Below are 11486 nucleotides of genomic sequence, written 5' to 3'. Positions count from 1 at the left end.
TTGATCCTATGCAATACATAACCGTCTGATTAGCGTCTAGCAACTTCTGCAACACTGGATGTGACCAAGAATAGCAAATGACTATGCATGTGATATACTGATATTTGATACGATAATGTCTAAAAGTTGTTTTAGGTTTTGAGTTTGTTTGATTATAAAAATTTTGAATTTGTGTTAGGCACTTTTTCGGTTCCGACCCTAATGCTTATTGATCTAAGCATGGGCTTGAGGCCACAAATTTATTATGGCCCCGTATTTTTAGAGCAAAACTAATTTTAGTTAGTTACTGCCAAAATTTATTCATTAAAGAATTATGTTTGGTGCGTCAGAAAAAGATTATCAAAACAATTTAATTATTTGATTCCCCACATCTAACTCCATGAATACCTTTGGCAGGTAGTACCAACCTGGTAGTACTAGGGGTGAGCAGGAAACCGAATTAACCGAACGGAAACCGAATTAACCGAAAAAACCAAACCGAAGCATTAACTGACGGTTTATTTTTTGTTTTTTTTGAAAAACCGAATTTTTGGTTTCGGTTCAGTTTTCCAGTTTTAAAAAACCGAAAAAAACCAAACCGAACCGATATGTGTTTTTACTTAAATATTAATACAATTGTATGTGTTTTTTAGATGTTATGACTGAAAACAAAACACCAAAAGGATCTACCGTTGATGGTGATGAAGATTATGAAGATGATGAAGATTGGGAGTAAACTTTGAAGATGAAGAATGAAGATTGTAATAAAACTTTTAATGTTTTTTATTAAGAACTTCGTTGAATTTTAAACTCTAGTACTCTTGCAAGTTTGTATTCGTTTGGTTCCATGTAACAAATGCCTATTTTTGCGTTTGGATCTAATATGCATATTCATTTTTTTGAATTTTTCTTGCAATGTCTACACACACCAAAAAAAACCGATTATAACCGAACCGAAAAAACCGAAAAACCAAAAACCGATCGTTTGTGTACTTGAAAAACCGACTTTTCGGTTTCAGTTTCACCTAAAAACCGAACCGAACCGTGCCCAGCTCTACCTGGTAGACTAGAATAGTGAATTCATGAAGAATTGGCTCCTTGCCGAACTTTCGTATGAGCACATAAAAGTTTGGAGTAAAACTTTGGGATGAAAGAGAAAATTAGAATTTTGATTACTCATGCGCGATCTAATTTCTAAAAACATGTGTATTAGTTTGATAGATTTTGTTGGAGAAAAAAAATGAAATTACAACTAATCTTTAATTGGTTTAATATCAAACTACATGGGTTCCGTATCTAAGGTTAGATGCTTTACAACCCTATATTCACTTTCACGTTCATGATATGCAGATAAGCGATATATCTGCTAAAAAAAGAAACTTAAGAGACTTGAAGGCGTAAAAGTTGGAAACAATTAAGCAATTGACGTGGCACATGGTTATACGAAACTATCTCTAACGTCTCTAGATTTCAAATAGTCAATCTTAGAAAGCCACAATGGCAATTCTTCATCTTTTTATACGACCAAGAGTGTATTCCTTGCTATTGCGATTTGTGAACTATATTACGTGTAACGTGGTCCTTTTGAAATTGCCGATTGCGATTTGAATTTGGATATGACATTTTTTGATTTTGGGTTTGCTGAATGTAGTGTGTTTATACTCTACGATTCACCAAGTGACCGAGGTCTACGAGTGTTCTTTTAAATACTGGATTTGCACCTCGATTTGGATCTGCCCAATTTAGATATAATACTTAAGGTTAGTAATTTTCTTATTAGTTTATTACTTTATAATATGTTAATCTACCAATTTTTACACTACAAACTTTTCCCTAATTTTGCCTAACTTATAATCTCTTAGAATCAATAAAGCTAGAAAGGTAAATTTTATGTAAACATTTTCTTTATAAACACAAGATATAACTTATAATTTTTTTTTTTAATTACTTCGTCAACGTCGGTCCCAAAGCCCGAGTTAAAGAAGGAAAGTTTATATGATTTTTTTTTTCAAAAAGCTCCCAACTTGATAGTTAGCTTGAGGCCTCCGAAAACCTTAGGCCGTCACTGCACTTTGTTTACAAGTTAGAGATGTGAATGGGATATTTAAACGTCAAGAAAGTGGCAGAGTAGACATGATCTAAGATATTTGTCTAAGATATTAGAAAGGAAGGTAAAGTTTCATGTGAGGCTAATCGTAATGCACACACGGTTACACGTTATGCATGCCCGCTATGTGTTTTCGAGATTGTATGCAAAAGTTATCTGACCATTCAATGACATAGAGTTTGTTTTTAATAAAACTAGTAATCATACCCGCGCGTTGCCGCGGGCCGAGTTGATGATATGTTTATGGTCTTTCATCTTTTAGTGTAGGCAAACTGTTGATAAAATAGAAGTATGTGGCTTTTAGAAGTGCAGCCATATTCATTTTTTATACAATAACTAATTCACTGCAGATGAAGTAGTTGGTTTTCGGCGAGTCAACGTTAGGAAAACCAAACAAAAGGACTAAACGCATACACAAAGCTGCTAAAAAGTAAACCACAAAACACACTAACGAAAAGTGAATCAGTATGTAACTCACCGAAGTTAAATAAAATTGTCCAAACAAACACCTTTTAGTCTTAACTAGAGCCAACATGTACACTAAACCAAAAATAACCATAACACTATACATAAACACCCATAACAAAATTTGGCTCAAAGGATGCAGAACATGGTCACCCTGACAACCGAGCAAAGGAATAATGAAACAGTTTTATCAGCTATAAAAGAATCTCTCCAATATCATTTTTATAAAACTCACTACTTTCTTAAAACTGCCTGTTTCAACCCACACCGCCTTTCTGCTTGGAACCTGTTTTTTCAAAATGGGATTTCGTTAAATGTCTAAAATACCCTTGTAGATTCTGTAGGAAACCGTTCGCGTATAAAAATAAAACACTTTTAATAAAATGATTACAATACAAGGAATCAAACCTATCTAGGAAAGCAAGTAAATTACAATACGAATTACATCGGAAAAAATCAAAATTACAATACAATTGAAATAAAATAATGCAAGAAAGTGTAGAAGAAGAATGGTGTCGTAGTCTTTGTGGTTGAGGATCGTGTTTTACACGGGGCCCTTAAAACAAATTCCGGGTCTCTCCCCATTTTGTTTCCCAGGGTACAACGGCCTAAGCAATATGTACTGTCGGGGAGGGCTCTAGCACCCGAATAGTACCTTAAAGAACATGATGAAGATGATCAAGAATGTTGGAATTTTTTAAGGAGAAAGTTGGAGAAAACACAAGAGAGAATGTGTTAATTTTGTGTTTTTTGTGTGTCTACAACCAAGGAGCTCCCTTGGTATTTATACTAGTAGAAAGTTGAAACCATTCAACCATCATTAACCAAAACTTTAATTTTTTGACTAAATTAAAGGAACCATTAACCAAAACTTTAATTTTTTTGACCAAATTAAAGGACATTTTAATGGCTTTGACTAATTGACTAACAACCTTGAATAAAATAATTCAAAGTTTAAACACATATATATTTTTTTTCACAAAAATTTTCCAACAATCCCCCACATGTGAAAACAAAACTTTTCATTTCCACATATTTTCCAACATCCCCCACATGTGAAAACAAAACTCATTCATTTTCACATTGAGATCAATCCATACATGCAAGTTTCATACATGCAAGTTTCTTAGATTCAATTCAACGGTTGAGCATTGCAGGATAGGTAGGTGTTACCCTTTGAACCTTTCTTTGTGAAGCATACTTAGTCTCCTAGCGGTGTGTAGACACGATGTCTTTGAACATACCCCCATTTATGTAGACGACAATACACTTCACACAATACTCTCCCTGGTCTGTCCAACCCCTCACTGTCGTGTCCTATTATGGTCCTGGAACACTAGCCTGGTTCTGCGAGAGCTCTAGGATTTTTGCCCCAAAATCCATTCGAACCGACCCTAGTTCTCTCTCACATAGGTGATTCTCGCTCGAATCATTAAAAGCAATAGGTTTGTTGGTTTTCACAAATCATTAACCTTTATTATGCTTATCCTTACAACTTGTGTCACTGATTGGAATGGACTAGGACGCGCGCACACGCAAAGCCCTTTACTTTGGTTTGGGGGTACTCCCCCATAGTGACCACCCTTAGTTTCATGATTAAGTTATCCTATTGAACCTAGATCTTGGGATCTCCAGTCAACTAGATTAGGTTTCCCTCATGTCCCCTTTTCCTATGGGCTTTAGTCCCATTCCTTTTGACGACTTGTTAACTAACTCTTTGCTTAAGCCTTTTGTTAACGGGTCTGCAATGTTATCTTTTAACTTCACATAGTCAATCGTGATAACACCCGTTGTAAGTAGTTGTCGTACAGTGTTATGTCTACGTCGAATATGCCTTGATTTGCTATTGTACATCACGCTATGGGCTCTACCAATCGCTGATTGACTGTCACAATGTATGCAAATAGCCGACAAAGGCTTTGGCCATATTGGAATATCTTCCATAAATTGACGTAGCCATTCCGCCTCTTCACCACATTTATCTAAGGCGATAAAATCCGATTCCATCGTGGATCTAGCTATAACCGTTTGCTTAGAAGACTTCCAAGCAATAGCTACACCACCAAGTGTGAATACATATCCACTTGTTGATTTAGAATCTTTTATATTCGAAATCCAATTTGCATCACTGTATCCTTCGATCACAGTTGGATCTCGATTATAATGGAGTCCATAGTCTCTTGTGTATCTTAAGTACCTTAGAACCCGTGTTATACTTTTCCAATGTTCCACGCTCGGATTACTAGTATATCTACTTAGCCTACTCACGGCATAAGCTAGATCGGGTCGAGTACATGTCATAGGATACATTAGACTACCAATAATTCTTGAGTACTCTAACTGAGCAACACCCGCGCCTTTATTTTTAGATAGATGGTGGGTCGTATCAATTGGAGTTGACGCGACACGCGTGTCATCCTTATTGAATTTCTCAAGAATTTTATCCACATAGTGAGATTGACTCAAGATAAGACCATTTTGAGTTCTAGTAATTTGAACCCCAAGAATCACGTCCGCGAGACCCAAGTCTTTCATGTCAAACCTCGCTTTCAACATATCTTTTGTAGATTTAATCATAGTATCATTACTCCCAATGATAAGCATATCATCTACATAAAGACATAAAATCACATAACCTCCTGGCGTGTCCTTCACGTAAACACATTTGTCACACTCATTTATTTTGAAACCATTGTCAAGCATGACATGATCAAACTTTAAGTGCCATTGTTTAGGAGCTTGCTTCAAACCATACAATGATTTGACTAGTTTACATACTTTTCCTTCTTTCCCTGGGGTGGAGAAACCCTCGAGTTGCTCCATGTAAATCTCTTCATCTAAATCGCCATTTAGAAATGCGGTTTTTACATCAATTTGGTGAAATTCCAAATTTCATAAGGCCGCGATTGCAAGAACCAACCTTATTGAGGTTATTCTCGTGACCGCGAGTAAGTATCAAAATAGTCTAGACCTTCTTTTTGTTTATACCCTTTGATCACTAACCTTGCCTTGTATTTATCAATACTTCCTTCGGCTTTCATCTTCCTTTTGAATATCCAACGATATCCAAGGGGTTTACAACCCGGCGGAAGATCTACTAACTCCCAAGTATGATTTTGCAATATAGAATCTATCTCGTTCTTAATTGCTTCTTTCCATTGAGGTGATTCTGCGGAGGTAAGCGCCTCGCGGTAGGTATTGGGCTCACCCTCAACCTTGTAGCTCACGAAATCAGGACCGAAGGATTTTTCAATCCTTGGTCTTTTGCTTCATCTAAGCTCACCTTCCTCAATTTTGGGTCATTCATGTCTCTCATCATGAACAGTATCATCAATCACTCTTGATGTACTTGCTTCATCAACCGCTCTTGATGAACTCGCATGTGTTTTCCTTAAACAGGGAAACACATTTTCAAAAAAATCGTTGGTCCTCCACTCAACAATAGTGCCTTCATGTACATTGGGATTCTTGGACTCATGTACAAGAAACCTATGCACATTACTATGGTGTGCATATCCAATGAATATACAATCCACGGTTTTAGGTCCTATCGTTAATGCCTTTGGTGGCGGAACCGTCACCTTGGCAAGGCACCCCGACACTCGAATGTATTTGTATGAAGGTTTTTTACCCTTCCATAACTCATACAGAGTCACGTTCGTTTTCTTGAGGGGTATCTTATTCAAGATATAATTGGCCGAAAGAATAGCCTCCCCCCCACAAGTCATAGCTCACGCCCGAGCTAATCAACATGGCATTAATCATCTCTTTTAATGTACGGTTCTTTCGTTCAGCAATTGTCACACCCCAACCTAAGGCGGAAATGCTGGGGCGTGATCCAATTGCTCACAGCTCAAAGATACTATCATAAATATAAACGACAATATCTAATTAATTATTTACAAATATTACACACATTATCCAAATATACAAAACAATTCAAATACACAAATACGAGTTCATATAATGATTATCTTGATTATATCCTAAGGTCTTGTCTAAGTTTCCAACTTCAATCTTCAGGCAACCTGCATATGCGTAGAAAATGGAGTTTTTGTCAACAAATATGTTGAGTGAGTTTACCACCAAGTTTTGACACCAAAATAATGTTAATATGATAAATAAGTAAAACGTAATAAATGCGGTAATGAAATCAAACCATAAGCAGATAAGTTGTCGATTAAACCATTGCCAAGCGAATCGAGCGTCGGTAAATCAACCATGAGCAAATAATGAGAATAAGACCGTTGCCAAGAGAATCGGGCGGTGGTCAATGAGAATGAGAACCCTCTCCCAAGGGGATATGTCAAGCGAATCAATACAGTAACACATAAGCACATAACAAGTAGATTTGATTAATCACACACAATTACACGTTTGCTATATTGATATGTATGTATATATAGATATGTATATATAGTATTATATACGCATATGTCCCCAAAACGTTTATGAAAATCGAGTAAAATAGGGGAATGATAAAACTCACTTTAGACGGAAGGCAAGTAATTAATAAATTCGACAAACGAACTAATGATTTAAGCGAGTCGTCAAATACGCGTCCAACGAGATTAATAATCAGAATCTGAAACTTTGTGATATGAAACTATAAATAAAAACAAACTTATGTTGGTGCATGTTTTGTAACAGATGATCTTTTGTGTTTGTTAGAATTGAGAGCAACGGTCAAATGGGAGTCTGTTGGTGCATTTTGTGACCGTCGCTATGCAATTCTGATCAGCGGAAACGAAGTACGAAGTTAGAACAACTTCACCATAGGCGAAGTTATAACAACTTCGCCATAGGCGAAGTTGTAACAACTTCTGCCATAGGCGAAGTTAGAACAACTTCGCCATAGGCGAAGTTATAACAACTTCGCCTACTGGCCCAAGCCCAAGCCTGCGAAGTTGTTTTGTCTATATATATATGTGTCTTGTTTAGGTTTGAGTATCCAGAAAATTAGAGTATTGTGTGTTCAGTTCAAGTAGCTAGAGAGAAACAGAGAGGCAGAGTCGTGTGGGACGGCCCGAGGTAGAGCTCACATCGGGTCGGCCGTGTCTTTGTTTTTGTTCGTTTTGTAACATGGTTTGGTTATGATATAAAAGATCTGCAGATGTGTTTATCCCATTCGTGTGTTTGTTCGTGTATGTGTTTGTGTGTAATTGTGTTCTTCGTCTTCTACACCATTAAACGAGTCTAGGAGGATTCCGCACTGCTAGACCTCGTGCGGATCTCGTATCGATCGGCGACGCCCTAGGGGGACTTACAAGTGGTATCAGAGCCTTAGGCTCTTATGCTATGGTTCGAGATCTTCGTTTTGGTGTTTCTGGCACGTTTCTGATGCGTTTTTGGCCGAACAGCCGCCGCAGGCGAAGTTATGGGGTTTAGGCGAAGTTGTCGCTTAAATTTTAGGGTTTAGGCGAAGTTATGGACAGGCGAAGTTAAGGAGGGGCGAAGTTATGGACAGGCGAAGTTATGGACAGGCGAAGTTAAGGAGGGGCGAAGTTGACTTTTAGGCGAAGTTGACTTTAGGCGAAGTTAAAAAAAAAAAAAATTGTTTGGAGTTTTCGTCTGTATGGCCAGGTGTACACAATTATTGTGAGACCGAAGACGTTGTTCCGTCAACGGGTGAAACTTGTTATCTCTTGGTCTTACGTGTGAACAAATACGTGTCAACTCTGGATATGGAGTTGAGGTTGTGAATGGGATATTGATTGAAACTGGATATTGACACATATTTGGGTGTTTGTGGGCAATGAAATAGTTGTTGTTCGAGGTTGACCAACTGAAGAAAGTCAAATTGAACTGAAGGTTTTCGTCATTACTGGTTTGCGGTCAGAGCATATTATTTATGTTATTTTCAAGGCGTTCAAGAATTGGATCCTGAAACGTGATGCTTATTTATTAAAGTGAAAATTCTGGAACAAGTTGGATTTAATCGGGAATTAAAGTGTTTATGTTCTTGATCGTTATCCCTGGTGATTGAAGATGCTTCGGATTAATTAATGGTCATGTGTGTTAGATTCTGTCAAGGTGGTTTTGTGATGAAATTGATCACTTGATGTTGAGTAGTTGAAGATTAAACCTTATCGTATGCCGACGTGTTGGTGAAGTTGTGGAGGGAGCCCAACTTCGCGTGTTGGTGAAGTTAGAAGAACTTCACGTGTTGGTGAAGTCAGAAGGACTCACGTGATTGGTTGAGATGATCAATTAGGCACGGGGATGCATGCATTTCAAAGACCTCAATCTATATAGTCGGAGAAGCTTACACTGAAGGGGAGATCTGATATGGAAGACGCTGGGTGATTGGTAGATTTATGAAGCTACAAGACAGTTTCAGACACGGCTGGTTGAAGAGCAAACATAAGATCATCAGTTAAGAGGGAGTCTGTTGGTGCATGTTTTGTAACAGATGATCTTTTGTGTTTGTTAGAATTGAGAGCAACGGTCAAAGGGGAGTCTGTTGGTGCATTTTGTGACCGTCGCTATGCAATTCTGATCAGCGGAAACGAAGTACGAAGTTAGAACAACTTCACCATAGGCGAAGTTGTAACAACTTCGCCATAGGCGAAGTTAGAACAACTTCGCCATAGGCGAAGTTATAACAACTTCGCCTACTGGCCCAAGCCCAAGCCTGCGAAGTTGTTTTGTCTATATATATATGTGTCTTGTTTAGGTTTGAGTATCCAGAAAATTAGAGTATTGTGTGTTCAGTTCAAGTAGCTAGAGAGAAACAGAGAGGCAGAGTCGTGTGGGACGGCCCGAGGTAGAGCTCACCTCGGGTCGGCCGTGTCTTTGTTTTTGTTCGTTTTGTAACATGGTTTGGTTATGATATAAAAGATCTGCAGATGTGTTTATCCCATTCGTGTGTTTGTTCGTGTATGTGTTTGTGTGTAATTGTGTTCTTCGTCTTCTACACCATTAAACGAGTCTAGGAGGATTCCGCACTGCTAGACCTCGTGCGGATCTCGTATCGATCGGCGACGCCCTAGGGGGACTTACAACTTAATGCCGCTGGAATCAATCCAAACGGATGAGTAGAACTCTAGTTATGTTGATTTTGATGTTTAAACGAGTCGAGTCTGACCAGAATCCGAACTTCGATTCGGGAGTTGGGTTTTGGTTAGAACCCTTAAAATTTAATTACGAGAAGAAAAGTCTTCTGGACCGAACATTGAATCCGACCAGAAGTATGAGAAAATGAGAAGTCAAAGTTGTTGACTTTTTACCCTTTATCGGGTTTTGAAGCAATTGACCAGTCAACACCCTTTCAATCACCGAAATTGATTGAAGTTTATTGACTAGGGAATATGTTTGAACGATTTTACAGTTTTCAACTTACCCGAAAAGTGAAAGAATTGATGAGAAACGGAAGTCAAAGATCCTAAAGCAAGCAAAGTCAACGAACAAGTCTTGAATCTTTAACGAAGAGGCAAAAACCGAAGGGTTTATGAGCTGGGCAGAAGGTAGGACGGCTGGAGTATGATCTTTAGGGTTTGATTAATGTTTACAGCAGATGTTTAATGGTTGTTTTTTATAGAAAAACATAAAACAAACTAATTATGGGCTTTTTGGCCCATTAAGCAAGTATATGCGTTTTAAGGAAAGAATCATCGAAAGATCCATAAAGATATGATCTTGGGCAGAGGGAAACGAATTAGGAATGATATTTTAGTTGTATTATGTTTACTTGGTCCTTAATTCACTCAAACATGCTTAAATAAACGATTTTATACCTTAAACGAACTAGGAAACGAGTTTAAACAACACGATCTGATCAGTGGTGCCATAGCGCCGCGCGGCCAACCTTTGGTTGTGCTGTCACGCAGCGCCCCGGCTACATGGGGTGGTATTTTCATTTGGTACACAATTAGTCCCTATAGTTTGCTAAATGATCATTAATTGAACTTGTTATGTTTATATATAGGAAATATATGGTATATAAAACTTTAAGGGCTTAAAGTGAATTATTAGAAACTTAAATATTCATGATTACTTGATTTTTAATAATAATAAAGATCTAAAAATGTTTCGCTCGTAAACGAATACGGGTTTGTAAAATCCGAAATGTTACAGCAATGCCATTTGATTTTGGAGAATAAGGTGGGGTACACTCATGTATTATGCCACTTTTTGCGCATTTTTCTGCAAATGGTGAAACATATTCACCACCCCTATCACTTCGCAAAGTGTTTATTCTCCGTTTTTGTTGATTTTCAACCTCATCTTTTTACAAGATAAACTTGTCTATTGCTTCATCCTTACTTTTAAGTAAGTATACATAGCAATACCGAGAACTATCATCAATGAACGTGATGTGTAGATACGTTATACGAACGTTTTACGAGTCAGGAATCTAGTCGCAAATCGATATGTTAAGTCGTGTTCATTCAATACGTTAATGGATGATTACATTACATGATGAAGATATATTATGAGTCTAGAGAGAATCCGGCAGCATAACGTTACAGGGGATAAATATGGCACAGATCTCTATGCACATTCACTAGCGAAGGCCTATTTATAGATAGTCCTCTTCATTCGTTAACATCACTAATGAATGAGGCTTCCCATAGCGAATGACCTCCCATTCGCTAAACATCCTTAGCGAATGGCATTACTTTAACGAATGAGCCTCCATTCGTTACACAGTAGTAACGAATGAGCTCTTACATTAACGAATATGTCTAGTCTTTAACGAATGAGGCCCATTCGCTAAAAATCCTTAGCGAATGTGCCTTTATACATTAATATAAAGACTAAACAACCCCTATCCTATTCGAACAGCCGCGGACACCAAATCCATGCACTAACAAACTCCCCCTTGTCCGAAGCTCTCGAATGCTTTCCAATACTTTAGCATCCAATACTTTAGTCTTCAATACTTTAGCGTCCAATACTTTAACGTCGAATATGTTAACAACGAATATGTTAA

Source organism: Bidens hawaiensis, unplaced genomic scaffold, assembly GCF_021521415.1.
Source record: "Bidens hawaiensis isolate Kalapana, Puna unplaced genomic scaffold, B.hawaiensis_p1.1 tig00034372_1, whole genome shotgun sequence".
Lineage (NCBI taxonomy): Eukaryota > Viridiplantae > Streptophyta > Magnoliopsida > Asterales > Asteraceae > Bidens > Bidens hawaiensis.
The sequence above is the reverse complement of the archived record's forward strand: the minus strand, read 5'-3'. Positions refer to the sequence as shown.